Genomic DNA, 13,881 nt, shown 5'->3' with positions numbered 1-13,881 from the left:
GGAGATTAAAATCAATTAGCAGCTCTATAAACAATCAATTGGATAGGTGTCACTGGACTATAAACAATCAAACAATCAGATAGGTGTTACTGGACTTTGGATTGATTTTAGTATTATTTTATTTTCGTGTGATGTTGGAATTTCAAAACAGATTTATTGGATTGTTTTCACACTTCTCAGATTTATTTTCACAATTTCAAAAAAAAATCTTGAAAGTTTTACAAATTAACTGTATTTGAAGGGGAAATCACCCAGTGAAAGACAAATTTGCAGGTAGCTTCCTATCCTAAAACCAAACAACCATCATCATGCAATTATAAACGTAGTATGTGACAACATAAAATATGTATCCTTTAATGAGGCAGAGGAATGTCAAAAATGACAAGAATCTGGGCAAAAACTTTTCAAGAAATCTTGCAATAACATTGTTTGAATCATATTTTTGATAGTGGAAATGAATTCAGCATGATCAAAAACCTCTCAAGCATCCAATATCTTGAAATTTAACAACCGTAAACTTTACAAACATTCTTATCCAATTTTATCAAAATTCTAAAAAAAAAATCCCATAATTTTAAAGGGAAAAAGGCAATCTAGTTACTGCCATAAAATAACATGGCAGCCTCACGCCAATATTCACTAAAGCATTAAAACATTTTCAATCCATAGTGACTAGGGTTGGTCAACAATGGAGAGAAATTCCACGATGTATCCGAAATTAGTTGGAAGCGAATTCCCCATCACAGCAAGGAAACTCCTAAATCTAAGCGCAGCAGACGGTTGCCAATCCTGATCATCAAAATATTAAAATTTATGACATGTACCAGCGGTAAAATATAATGCAGTAGGCGTCTGCCCACCAGCGTCAGTACATTGTAAGGATGATACACAAGTGCGCTTCATCATGGAGTTGGTAAGGTTAGCTGTTTAACTTAATCATCTTTGTGGGCCTAACTGATGAAATGTCACGTCTTTATGGTGACACTTTCAGTTGTAAACACCGCCATGTTCACATCTCGTGTCGGCTGACGTTGAAAGGAGAAAGTGGAAGCCATGTGGACGTCAAAACTCAACTTGAGTGGTTGGGGCACGTCAAACTAACAAAGAAGTGGGAACGCACTATGCAAAGACTTTAACAGACAATTCAGGGCTTTAACCATAATTGCGGGAAAATTTTTCGATCTATAAATATGAATCCTTTACTCCTTTCTAGTTCGTGCTGTCGTCTGCTCAAGAGCTAATCTAATTCTGACTGAGCTTAATATCGAAGATAGAATCGATAATGGAGCCCAGCACTAAAGTTCTGTGCCTCCATGTGCTTGTATTAAGTCTGTTTCTCTGCAACATGGAGGCGAGGGAGGGCAGATTCTTTGACAAAGAGCCTGCCTACGACAACCCCGCTGGTGGATCAAATACTGCCGGCTACGGAGAAGGTTACACGAGGAGCGGTGTAGATAATGCTTTCGGAACCGGTTCGGGTAATGGCTATGGTTCCTACCGAGGCGAGGGAAACGGCAATGGGTACGTATATGGCGACAGCGAGGCTTCCCGCACTGGTTCTGGGAGCGAAGCCCGCTATGGAGAAGCCGGGAGCGGGTATCGTTCCGGCTCAGCTAGAGCTGGTGAGTACTATTCAGAAAATTCGGGGGTCGGGAACGACGTAAGTGCCGAATACAAAGAGAGCTCTGCTAAGGGTGCTGGCTCTGGGTACCGCAGCGAAGCTTATGTTTCGGGCGCTGGCTCTAATTGGCATGGCACTAATGCCGGCTATGGGCAACGTGGTGATCAATACGAGTCGGGTTACGGTGGACGTAAGGAAAGTAATGGCGCCTATCGATCAGGTTATGGTGGTGGCTAATTTCACTGGTTCCCGTAACGGGAATGGCTACGAAGCGGGCTCTGGCATTGGCAACGCAGAATATGTTGCCGACAATGGTTATTATAAGCAAACTCCTTAAACGCATATTCCGGACGTTGGTAATAAGGTCGTCATGTATTTGTGTTTTATTTGAGTATTACTGATAACATCGCAAGGATTCTGTGTGCCAACAGTAGGGAAAAAAATGCTTTTAGAAATTTAGAATTTGGTATTTAGATTTCTATGCTATCTCCTGTATGCTCGTCTCAGTTTCTGATGTCAATGGAAAATCCACATAAATAAATTTAGTTTGTTTTAAATGGATTAAGTTGGAGCCTGTCACGATATAGGTTAGTTTTAAAATCGATCTATTTGTACAGCAAAACCCCATTGGAATGACGTGTTCAAATTATTATCATTAGGATTTCGGTTCCTTCAGTTTTCTGTGACGAGCTTTTTTTGTCCGAAGAAAAATACAACGGTTTATATATATATATACTGACGCATTTTTGTTTCTCAGAAGAAAAAAAACAACTGGTTTATATATATTTTACCATAAACAGTTAATATTAAAAAAATATACATTACATCTAAGATTACATCTAATCAATCAGATATGAGATAGGAAATCTCCATGTCTAATAACTATAATGCACAAAGGAAATTTCCATGTCCAATAACTATAATGCACCCCAAAAAAAAAACATCAGTGTAAAAGTTCAAAAAATACCAAATCATAAACCTACTGTGATAATGATTATCTGTCTCAGTATGCAGTCAAGTATATTCAAATATTCTGCAAATTGAATAGATATAGACGGGATAAATCTATGGAAGTGGAATGGAGTCATTTTATGCAAGTGTTGTTTTCACCAGGAATTGGAACTGCATTGTGGCAGTGGCTACAGAAAGACCCCTTTTCGGCAGAGAATCAACCAGTATTAGACTCCCTTAATATGTGTTATTTGTCGGAGAGTGATGTACACAAAGGGTTGTTTGAGATTGTGTATGTAGTTAAGCCAGCCTTTAAGGTTTGGTGGAGAAAAAACAGTATTCCCTAGCGCAAAGAACTGTTTGAGATTGTGTATGCGGTTGAGTTAGCTTTCAAGGTTTGGCGGAAAAAAAGCAGTATTCCCAACCTTTTATTTATGAGAGATTTGAAATGTCCATGTAGAAAGTTCTTTTGCAAACCAAAGTAGACCTTATAATAATAATATCTCTGCAGTGTCACCCTGCCAGTGTATTTTGTATTATTTCCTGTGACATGTCCAAAGCCATGCTCCATATGGCCATCAAAGTAGACCTTATAATAATAATATCTCTGCAGTACCACCGTGCCAGTGTATTTCGTATTGTTTCCTGTGACATGTCCAGAGCCCTGCTCCACATGGCCATTAAAATAACTGACATGAAATTGAATGCATGGATGTATATATCGATAACTCAAGTCTTTATCCTTATACGAACTTATATCTTGTGTGCCCATCCAAGTCGCAATGTTAGAGCAAATCTTACGAGTGTTCATGGAAATATGATCAAATATGTTTCCGTTCCTGGCTCTCCATAATTCCCAGAAAATAAAAAGAAGGATAAGCTGGTGTATTCTTCCTCTCACGCTCCACCAACACAAACACTGTTCAACTGAGATCTAAATTCTATAGAGGAAATTAAAAAAAAAGAAAAGTCCAACGCCATCCCTCTGATCTTTCTGATGCAATCAGGCATTCCAGCGGTACATGTAAATTTGTCTCGAGTTATGACATAGTAAGCACCATCTTGGTCCATGTATATCCTTCTTTTACAAATTTTCCCAAATCAAAATTTGGTCAAGCATTTTGTCAAGCCATACCAACCAGTTGTATAAGATGATCTTAGTTGGGACCTTCATTCCCCATATATTCCGAAACCAGCTTTTGTCGTTTAAAGAGAATCTGGAGAACATCATGTATTTGTAAGTTGTAAGTTTCAACAACCGTACTGTACTTTGCAAAAAGTCCCAACCCATGAAATTTGATCGCCCCTCTCTGTTCTCCACAGACCCCTCCTTCTGAGTTCCATTATATAGTTATCCCAAACCTGCACTGTGTCCGGTCAGCCCGATGTCAGTTGCCTTCTTCCAAACTGGAAACCGGCTTTCTTCTCTGTGACGCACTTATAGAGATGATAAAAAAAGCATGAGCAGCACTGACAAAAACGTGTTGAAATTCTATTATATACAAATTATCAACTTTTACTCCATATTTTTGCGACGACGAGCGCAACAGTTCTTGTGATATGATAACGATATACTCATACTATTCACAGAATTTCCATTATCAATTATAATATTGCAACTGCTTTATTTAGCTTATTATTACTATAGTCATGAGGATACATGGCTTGGAAAGTTCGATGTTCCACCGTTATAACCGAAAGTGGGTTACAAAAGATATATGTCAGTAACAAAACAGTGTTTTGAGTGATAAAATATGAAAAGATGGGAAAAAACAATTTGATTAAGGAAATTTTAATTTAGAAAAAATTAGTCTATTAAACAAGATAAATTCAACTATTTTTTTAGTGGGGGAGAGAATTCCCACTGAAGAATCATAATACATCTTATATCGCGGAAGCGAGCAGATTCATCATACATCATACAATATTCATCATACGTCATCCTCAAACACATACATGAACATCGAAATGCTACAGCAGCAATGCGCATCGCCCAAAATTCGAACGTGGTTGGGGTGCGAAAACCAACCGCCCCAACCACCACATCAATCATATGTTTCATAATCTACCAATTTACTTGTAATTTGAGTAAGGTTCCCTCTCGCTTTCGCTTCGCTGCTCACTGCTCACTGCTCCCCCTCTCTAGGCTGTAGGGAAGTATTTTTTAACTCTTTCGGCAAGAGAAACTCCTTTTAATTCAATTTCGGTCTTCCCATCCTTCCGTGCCCAGGTATCGTAAAACGAATCGACTTTTGACGGATAATTCGGTCGAATGGAACGAGCTAATGAATATTCCTTTTTCTTGGTCTGATACGGCGGAATTGGGTAACTATGGTTGGTATAAACAGTGGATGTTTGCCTTTACTGCTTACGATTTTGTTTTTTTTTTTAAATACAGAAACGCAATACCAACATGTCATTTTATCATGAATTTCAGGGGATCCGCGGTTTACTACGGGAGAATATATAGTTAGGATCAACAATTTTGACCGATGTGGTTGAATCTGAGTTGTTTATGGTGGGTTGGATTATTTTGTTTTTAGTGAGATTTTTTGAAAAAAAATTTGGGTGGTTTTTTCAGTGTAATTTTTCTAAAATTTAATAAAAAAAAATTTAAATCACAAGTGTTTTTTTTTTCAGAAAGAAAAAACTTCATGATTTATATTAAGAGAATATAAAAGTCGTGATACATAGGAGGACAAAATGCCTTAGGCGCAGATGTTCAGAAATCAGATACTGTCATAGGATCATAGGATCAAAACCGCATAGATGACTAAAAATCAAAGCATTAAGCGCATAGCGCCACATGATCTCCAGGGGAGATATCCCACAAAAGCATGATAAAAACAGATCTGGAAACAACAAAATACATATGATGCCAAGACAGAAATTAATCCACAGAAGGCATATAGCCCGAAATTTTGATCAAGATGGAGTCAAGGGGCAGACAGGAGTTCTGGAAGATGTGTTCATTCCTCCACTTCCAAAGGAACCAGCAAGTAATAACAAAAAGAGAACGCCAGGGAGGGCGTTGCGAGCTCCACCACCTGAAACCATCCTGAACAGAAGGAAAAACCTGGTGAGAAAAACCATAATTTAAGGACAGTTCATACCAGATTGAAGATGTTGCGCCACATTGGAAGAACATGTGTAGATTGGATTCAGCATCGATGAGGCACATTTGACATCGACCCGGACCCTGCCAACCTTTTCTTTGAAGAACCTCCCAGGAGAGATTTCTGTTAGAGAAGAGAAGCCAAGAGAAGAGAATCATCTTAAGCGGACAGGAAGCTTTCCAAAAATTGAAAGGAAAGGATGGAGAGGAAGGCGGACGGCCAGGAGAGAGAGCAGCATATAAATCTTTAACAGAAATTAAATGAGAAGGCTTCTCAAGGGACCAAATGAGTTCATCAGATGAACCCGATTGCAAGATTCCTTTGCTTGTGAAACTGTTGACAGCCGATTCCCATAAGGGGCGAAGAGGGAGGGGAATGGATAAATCATCTCCATTCTTCCAAACAGGGATCTGTGAGGTCCAAGAATTTATAAGCTTATTCCACGTAAAAAGACCTTTTGAGAAAAAGAAGAGGAGCAAGTCAGGAGAGATCATCGATTCCAGCTTGAGCAGCGTTGGGTCGAGTCCAATGTAAACACAGGAGCCAGAAGAAAGGGACCATTTTAAGTTTCCCAAGAAGAAGGATTGAAGCTTTCTGAAGCCTTTCCATATGGGCGAACCTGACCTGATTCCCAACGATTTCCTTCTGAACCAGTAGACCATACTCCGCCCTTTGAGATATTTTTGATTTATGATGCTACTCCACAGGCTCTTGCCATAAATACCTCTAATAAGAGATTTGCATAGAAGGGCTTTCCCAAAGGAAACCATGTGCAGAAGACCCCAGCCACCTTTCTGCTTCGGCCTTGTAATTAAATCCATCTTAGCTAAATGAATCTTGGACATATGAGATCGACCGCCCCATAAGAAGTTTGCTGCCAAAGAAGACATCTTTTTTGAGATAGATGAAGGAAGTAGGAAGAGATGGGCCCAATACACTGCCATTTGAGAGAGAACAGCTTGCACCAAAATCAGTCTGCCTGCCAGGGATAAAAAACGCATCTCCCATCTAGAAATTTTGTTGTAAAAACGATCAATCAGCCACTGCCAGTCCCGGATGCGATATCCTTTTGCTTTTAAATGGAATCCCAGATAAGTAAACCCATCCTTTATCAAAGCAATGTTTGTGCCAAACAGCGCTGCAATCCATTGAGTTAAGGCAGAATTTGATCCATTATGATATAACGTAGATTTGTCCTTGTTTATACTCAAGCCTGTTGCAGATCGAAATTTGAGGAAGATCACATTGAGACAGACCCATGATGATTTGCATAACATCGCAAAGATGAGAATATCATCTGCAAATAGATTGTGAGAGAGAGATATATCCTTGCATATTTTAACCGGCCTACATCTTCCTTCTGACACAACCCTGTTAATCTAAGAGCTGAGAGAATTCATCACCAGGATGAAGAGAAGAGGGGAGAGAGGGCATCCTTGGCGAAGGCCCCTCTCCGCTTTGAAGAAGGATGAAGGGATACCGTTGATAATGACTGAAAAATTGGCGTTTTCAACACACGCCATAATCCAGTTGATTCCTTGCGACCTTAAGCCAATTTTGGCTAGAAGAATTCTGAGGAAGCCCCAGTCAACACAATCAAATGCCTTTTTGAGGTCTATTTTTAGAGCAGCAACATCGATGTTCTTGGAATTAATTGTGAATAGGCATTCTTGGGCCATGGCAACCGCATCCAGGATGAGTCTGTCCTTTAAAAAAGCGTGTTGTTCCTTTGATATAAAGGAATTTAGGACAACCTTCAATCTGTCAGCAATTATCTTAGAGATGATTTTATAGAGAGAATTGCATAAAGCAATCGGCCTGTAATCCAAGAACGATGTCGATTTGTCCTTCTTAGGAATAAGGGCTAGGAAAGTGGCAGATAATGCGCTATTGATATTCCCAGAGATGCGAGAGACATCCACCATGTTCAGCATATCATTCTTGAACAGCTCATAGAAGTGAGAGAAGAATTCTATCGGCCAGCCATCTGGCCCCAGAATTTTTTCCTTTTTAAACTTTTTGATTGTCTCAAGCAATTCCTCCTCCGTTATAGGCTTGAAGAATTCATCATTTGCCCTCTCGTCAAACATGACAGGCAGCGAATCCACTGCCCACATGATGTCACTTGCTTCGCATCTCTGCCTTTTATATTGGTTTTGAAAGAATCTTGTAGCCTTCGCCGAGATTTCCTGATGGGAGTAGAAAAAGCCGCCCTTTCCATCTTCAATTTTCCATATGGAGTTCCTCACTCTCCGAGCATTCGCATAATTGTGAAAAAACTTTGTGTTTCGGTCACCCTCCTTGAGCCATGTCGCCCTGCTTTTTAGCCTCCATATTGCTTCCTCTTTTTGCAGAAGCTCTTTCTTCTTTTTTCCAAGGATCTGATGAGAGTTTTCTGATCAAAAGACAGGCCATTATAATGCATCGAATTGGAGAGAAAACATATTTCTTTTTTAATATCCAGGAGCTCCTGCTTGTCATTCTTCCGCTTTTTTATTTGCCAATCTTTTGCGACTTTTCTTAACAGCTGGACTTTTTCCCGAAAAGTGAGAAGAAAGGCATCTTCGGATTGATTTATGTCCCTCCAGGATTTTGAAATGAGCTCATTGAAGGATTTGTCCTTAAGATGATAATTGAAGAATTTGAAGGGATAGCCCTTCCTTTGCATCATATCTTTCCATTCCAAATAGATAGGTTTGTGGTCCGATGCGAAATCATTTCCTGTTCTGGCTATCGGCATTCCCCATTTCTCAATGATGCTGGCACTTAGAATAAAACGATCAATTCTCTTTGCTATGAAAGCTGGCCCAATCCTGTCATTGTCCCACTTTGGAACCATTTTCTCAGGGATGATATCAACTAAGTCTCTCTTCAATAGCTCCTGGCGCATTTTGTCTGCCAAGCGATCTTTCCTCCTACATTGGCCCCAACATTCCTCAGAGTTAAGGGTCAAATTTAGATCACCAGCAATTAGTAAGGACTCAATGTCTAAGATTTCAGAATTAAACAAATTAGTCCAAAAGGGGAGCCTGTTCTTATAGGGCGCATAAATATTCAAAATGTTGAGGATCTGAGGCCTTCCTCTGATTGAGGCCGAGATGAGAATTCCTGCACAGCATTTGAAAGCCTTTGCTTTGACTCTAAGCGGATCCCACAATATGACCAGACCTCCAGACAAACCTTCAGTTTCAGTAGCTGCCATGTGCCAAGACGGAAACATTTTTCTGAAGAAAGCCAGAGACACTGAACTAGGGTGCATTGTTTCCTGAATGAATATAATATAGGGATGAACAGAGAAGAGGATCTCCTTTAGCGCCAAAAATTTAGGGCGGCACCTAAACCCCTGATGTTGAAAGATATCAAAAAGGTCATTTTGAAGGCTGGCCAGCCGAGCATGCTCTAAGGGGCTGAGAAACAGGTGGTTCCATGATTGGGACATCCACAAGGGACAAATTGGAGACCCCCAATTCGGTAGCAATCGTTCTGCCTCTGAAGTGACGGCTGCCCCCTTTATGCTTTTTTCTGACAGTGATATTTTTGGCAGAATTGGGGCTAATGATTGGAAAGGAAGGCTTATGGATAGTCAATGGTTCAAGGATGGGAGGGTTCCGCTGGAGAAGAAGATCGATATCACTATCAAATCTGTTGTCGGAGATTCATATGGGGAATTGAAAGGCGTCGGAGAAATCATGGGTTCTTTACCTTTTTGAATAATAGAGGAGGATCTGTTGGGAGATCTGCTGGGAGAGGGCGATGAAGAAGTGATTTGAATAGGATGTGATCCTACAACAAAATCCGCTCTATTCATGACTGGCGGGGAAGGTACCGCAGCCTCCTCATGCTGCTCCGGGATGGGAGGACTTTGAAAATCCGCTTTGTTTACCTTCGATGGGGAAGGCACCACGACATCTTCCAGCATCTCCAGAAAGGGGGACTCAGGTTGAGTTTGAGAGTAAGCCTGAGGGCCTCGTGGATCTCCTGGGTTAAAAGAAAATTGATTTCCCAGATTGCTATCATCCTCGATTGGGGAATCACTTTAAATAACATAAATCAAAATTTCACCGTAAATTTTTATACCAAATTCAATCACAAAAAATCTAAAAATTACATTATAAACCACTCCCTACTTTATTTATTTTTACTAAGGAACTATATTGTTGCGATCTTGAACCCTGAACACTTCGTCCATGTCCATTGTTGAATGTACACTGACGTGGTCCTACTTTGCAGGTACCATCACTCATAATGCGAGGTAGCAACTGAGCTTGATACGGGACCTACTCATAATGCCAAGTCGCAACTGAGCTTGATACGGGACCTTACCGCGGACTTCTTTGTAGACGTGTGTATAGTTTTGTGCATAAAACAACGATAAGGCGCACATAAATACATGGGAGTAGATTTGGGATAACACTGGTAAGTATGGATGAAATTTGAAAGTCAAATGACTTAGTACAATGTAATTTACTCGTCAAATACAATAAAAAATAATTCATATTCAATGATATTTTTTTTTTAAATTATTAAAATAAATAAATGGTATAGATTTGAAAAGTTTTTAAGATTTAAAATTCCTAGACGACAACATATTCCCACAATAATCTTCACAAAGCCTATAGAGAGCAAACACAATGCACACATTTCAAACTTGTTAATACTTCTAAGTTAAAACATGCTATTAATTTGGTCAAATGGCTCTATTTTTTTGTTATTAGTCAGATATCTAAATTGCACTATTGGTTAATTATTATTATTTAAATTATTTTTATTAATATATTATTAAAAAAATTATTTTGATTAATTTTTAATATATTAAAATTTGAATAACTTTTAAAAATGTATGCAATTATTTAGTTTTAATTTAATTAATTTAAAATAATTATGAATTAATAAATAAAATTTAAGATAATTACGTGATATTTAATATTATCTAATGATCTCCCGATCGGGATGAGAGAGGGTGTCAGAGGAGACATGCCCTGAGGTGACATGGTTAGTACAGCTGTGATTATTACAGTTGCCCTCCACATGCTCAAGGCAAGGAGTGCAGTGTTCTTAGCCTTGATTGCATGGGAGGTGGGCTGGCAAGGTGCCAGAGGGAGGAATAAGGAAGGATGGCAAAGATGAGAAGGGTATTCGACATGCTGGGCAGGTGAATTTTGCAGTCGAGACAGAAGGCAGTGCAAAGCAGAAGAGAGGCGGAGAAACTACATCTACGGGCTAGCGATGGTTCTCTAGTATGTAGTGTGGGCTCATCCTAGTTTAATTCATATGTTCTGGTCGGGTTCTTGTGGTAATTCCATGTGCTGGTGGGGGTTCCGCTGGAGGGAAGGAGAGGTAAGAGGCCACCCAAATGGGGCTTAACTCAGCGAGGGAGAAACTAGGGGAGGCAAGGGGGGGCCATGGCTCAGCTTTGTGTCGTATTTGTATTGCTTTCAAGCAAAAGTTTTGGCACTGGAATGAACAATAATGGGTTGAGCCAAGATACAGGATTCTACCTGTATGCTCAGACCAGGGGTATTGGGGCTAAAGGGCAAGTCACATCGGGGGGCTGAGTGTAGCCGAGCGAGGCAAGGAAGAGCTGCAGGTAGGGGGACGAGACATTAGCAGTGTCGGCAATTTGCCAAGCAAACCCTGGCATTTGGATATGCATGGTAGTGAGAGTGCAGTTAGGGACCCCAGGTGGTATGAGTGGCAGATGGGCAAGTAGAACTTGGGTAGGATATTCCTCGTAGAGGGAGGGGCATGCGGGTGTGACAACACTTGCAACGCTTGGCTCCAGATGGGTCTGAAGGCTTGGCTACGGCCGCAAGGGGATGACTAACAACTGCACCTTGGTAAGGGGAAGAGGCATGGTGAAAAGTGAGGTGAACCTCGCTCGGAACCCAATTCCCCTGGCCACTTGTGGGCACAGGGATACCTTAACCCGTCTCAGGCTAGGCAGGGCAGAGAAACAAGGCATGAGTAGTCGTGTCGGGTTGAGGTGAATGGAGCAATGAAGCTAATGATGTTGGAAAGTATATAGGGCACAAAGGAACATGGCGTGGCTCCAGTAAAACGTGGACGTGTCCATGGCAACAAGGGCCCGGACCCCCGGGCAACTAAAATACCAAGCACGAGGGAAGGCCGCAGGGGCACAAGCATGTTGAGCACTTCATAGCAGAGGTAGCCACGACATACAAGGATGAAACAGATGAAGGAATATGTAAGTTGATTGATGACTGGGAAGATCAAATAAAACATGAAATGGAACTGGTATGATGAGATAGAAGTCTGGAGGACAATGGTTCTTGACCCAGGGAATACAAGAGGTAGAATTATGCAACTCAAACACATCTTGTATCTGTATTTCTTGATGAAAAGTCTGCTTGGTAAAGAAATGGAGCAAATTTCTGTGGGGATGGAAGTTATAATGTAGGGCTTATCCAATTACAAAAAAGACATGGAGAAAATCTTATTTCAGTTGCACAAACAGGACATCAGGATTGACCGTATTGTCCGTCACATCCCTTGCATCGTGGAGTTATTTGGAGTGCCAAAGGCAACTGCTGAAGATCCTGCCCCTATAGCCTCAGACTCTAAGGAGCAGAATGTCAAGAAAAAATAGTTTCCCTATGCTTAGTTTTTGTTTATGTGGATAGAATTTAAATTTCCAGTTTATGTTAGTTGTCATAGTTATACAGTATCTGGACATGAGATTGAAACTTACTTAGGCATGCTAGAAAGACTGAAGCAATTTGTTTTTGGATGGCATATAATGCTTACCGGTGGCCAACAGACTTGGTTTCCCCTTGGGGCGAGTTGAGGCCACCTAATAAAACTGTGTGTTGTAAATTTGCCTTATACATATAATAGAAAATGGATGGTCCTGCCAAACATTATAAAAATATATATATATTATCTAATAATAATTATATTATATTTTAATATGATTAAGTATTTATAATAACAATTCATATTAATTTATTTTATTATTATAATATTATAGATAATACTTATTTGATAGAACAAATTTATAATGATACTAAATATTATAATGATACTAGATATGAAAATGTATATATTCTTTCCCCTTTTTGAATTTGAACTTGCACCCTAAAAAAACACAAATGTATAATTATTAAATTAAATGGATTTATAATTAAAAAAAGTCAAATATCAATTTGTCCGCTTATTTTTAAATGCCTACTTGTATTATGTATATTTTCTATTGATTAATTCACTTATGATACAATTATTCAATAAATATAGAATTTTTTTTCATGTTATTATTATAAATAATAGTTATCAATAATTATATTTTATTAAAAGTTTAATATAATGCTATTTAATGTTATTAATTCGTGCTTGGTGAGGGACTATAACATTTGCCTTGCGGTCAAAGTGCATTGATTGTGCATTATTTCGATGTGTTTTTGCAATTTTAACCAAAGTTTGGAGAAAATGTTTAATATTTCCATTTTCCCATAAATTCAAAAATAATTTTATAATTTTTTGTAAATTTTATCTCTAATTTTAGATTGGCTGAGGGAGCTCTAATGGGACATAATTCCCTTTAAAATAATAATTAAAAAAAAAAAAACTAATTTTTTGAGTGGTCATTCCATTGGTGAGTGCTTTGACATTGAGACTGACACTGTTATGTTACTGTTCTATTCAATGATGACAAAATTGATGCAATTGTGGGTCCTTTTCATAGGCGGGCAGGGGGTTGAACAAATTTCTAATTAATTATATTATGTTTCCTTGTGCGGAGCTTTAGTGTGTGAAGAACAAGGTATATGCGAGAGATCAAGGGTGTAGAGACAACTTTATTCCACGAGGATGAAAATAATTTAAAAATCTTTTTTAGATTTAGTTGTGCGTGAGAGCAGTGGCATAAAGTTATGAATATGTGTGGAATGAAGGATGTGTGGAGGATGGAGTATGGATGGGAGAACCGGGGGGGGGGGGGGGGGGGGGGGGGAGTGCGGGGCGAGGGAGGGGGAGCGTAGCAAGGGCGGCAACGTTCCTTCGTTTAATACTATGAGGTTGACAACAAGACAAGTATTGATAGTGTTAATTTTAAGCTAATTTCCATTTAAAACTTGTAAAGATTTAGTTGCGTAGGTGAACAGTTGGATAAAGTTGTAAATCGATGCATAATGAAAGATGTGCAAAGGACAGGGTAAATTCATAAAACACATAAAACTA

General features: G+C 39.3%; 1 pseudogene; it reads left to right on the top strand.

The window, feature by feature from the left end:
• The first annotated feature begins 1,198 nt into the window (after nt 1–1,198).
• On the top strand, nt 1,199–2,276 carry LOC149182050 (uncharacterized; annotated as a pseudogene).
• Nucleotides 2,277–13,881: the final 11,605 nt, after the last annotated feature.

Source organism: Pinus tabuliformis, chromosome 3_2 (assembly GCF_031772625.1).
Source record: "Pinus tabuliformis cultivar Carrire ecotype Pingquan chromosome 3_2, CPIR1, whole genome shotgun sequence".
NCBI classification, from domain to species: Eukaryota; Viridiplantae; Streptophyta; class Pinopsida; order Pinales; family Pinaceae; genus Pinus; species Pinus tabuliformis.
This window is presented reverse-complemented; position numbering and strand designations above follow the sequence as displayed.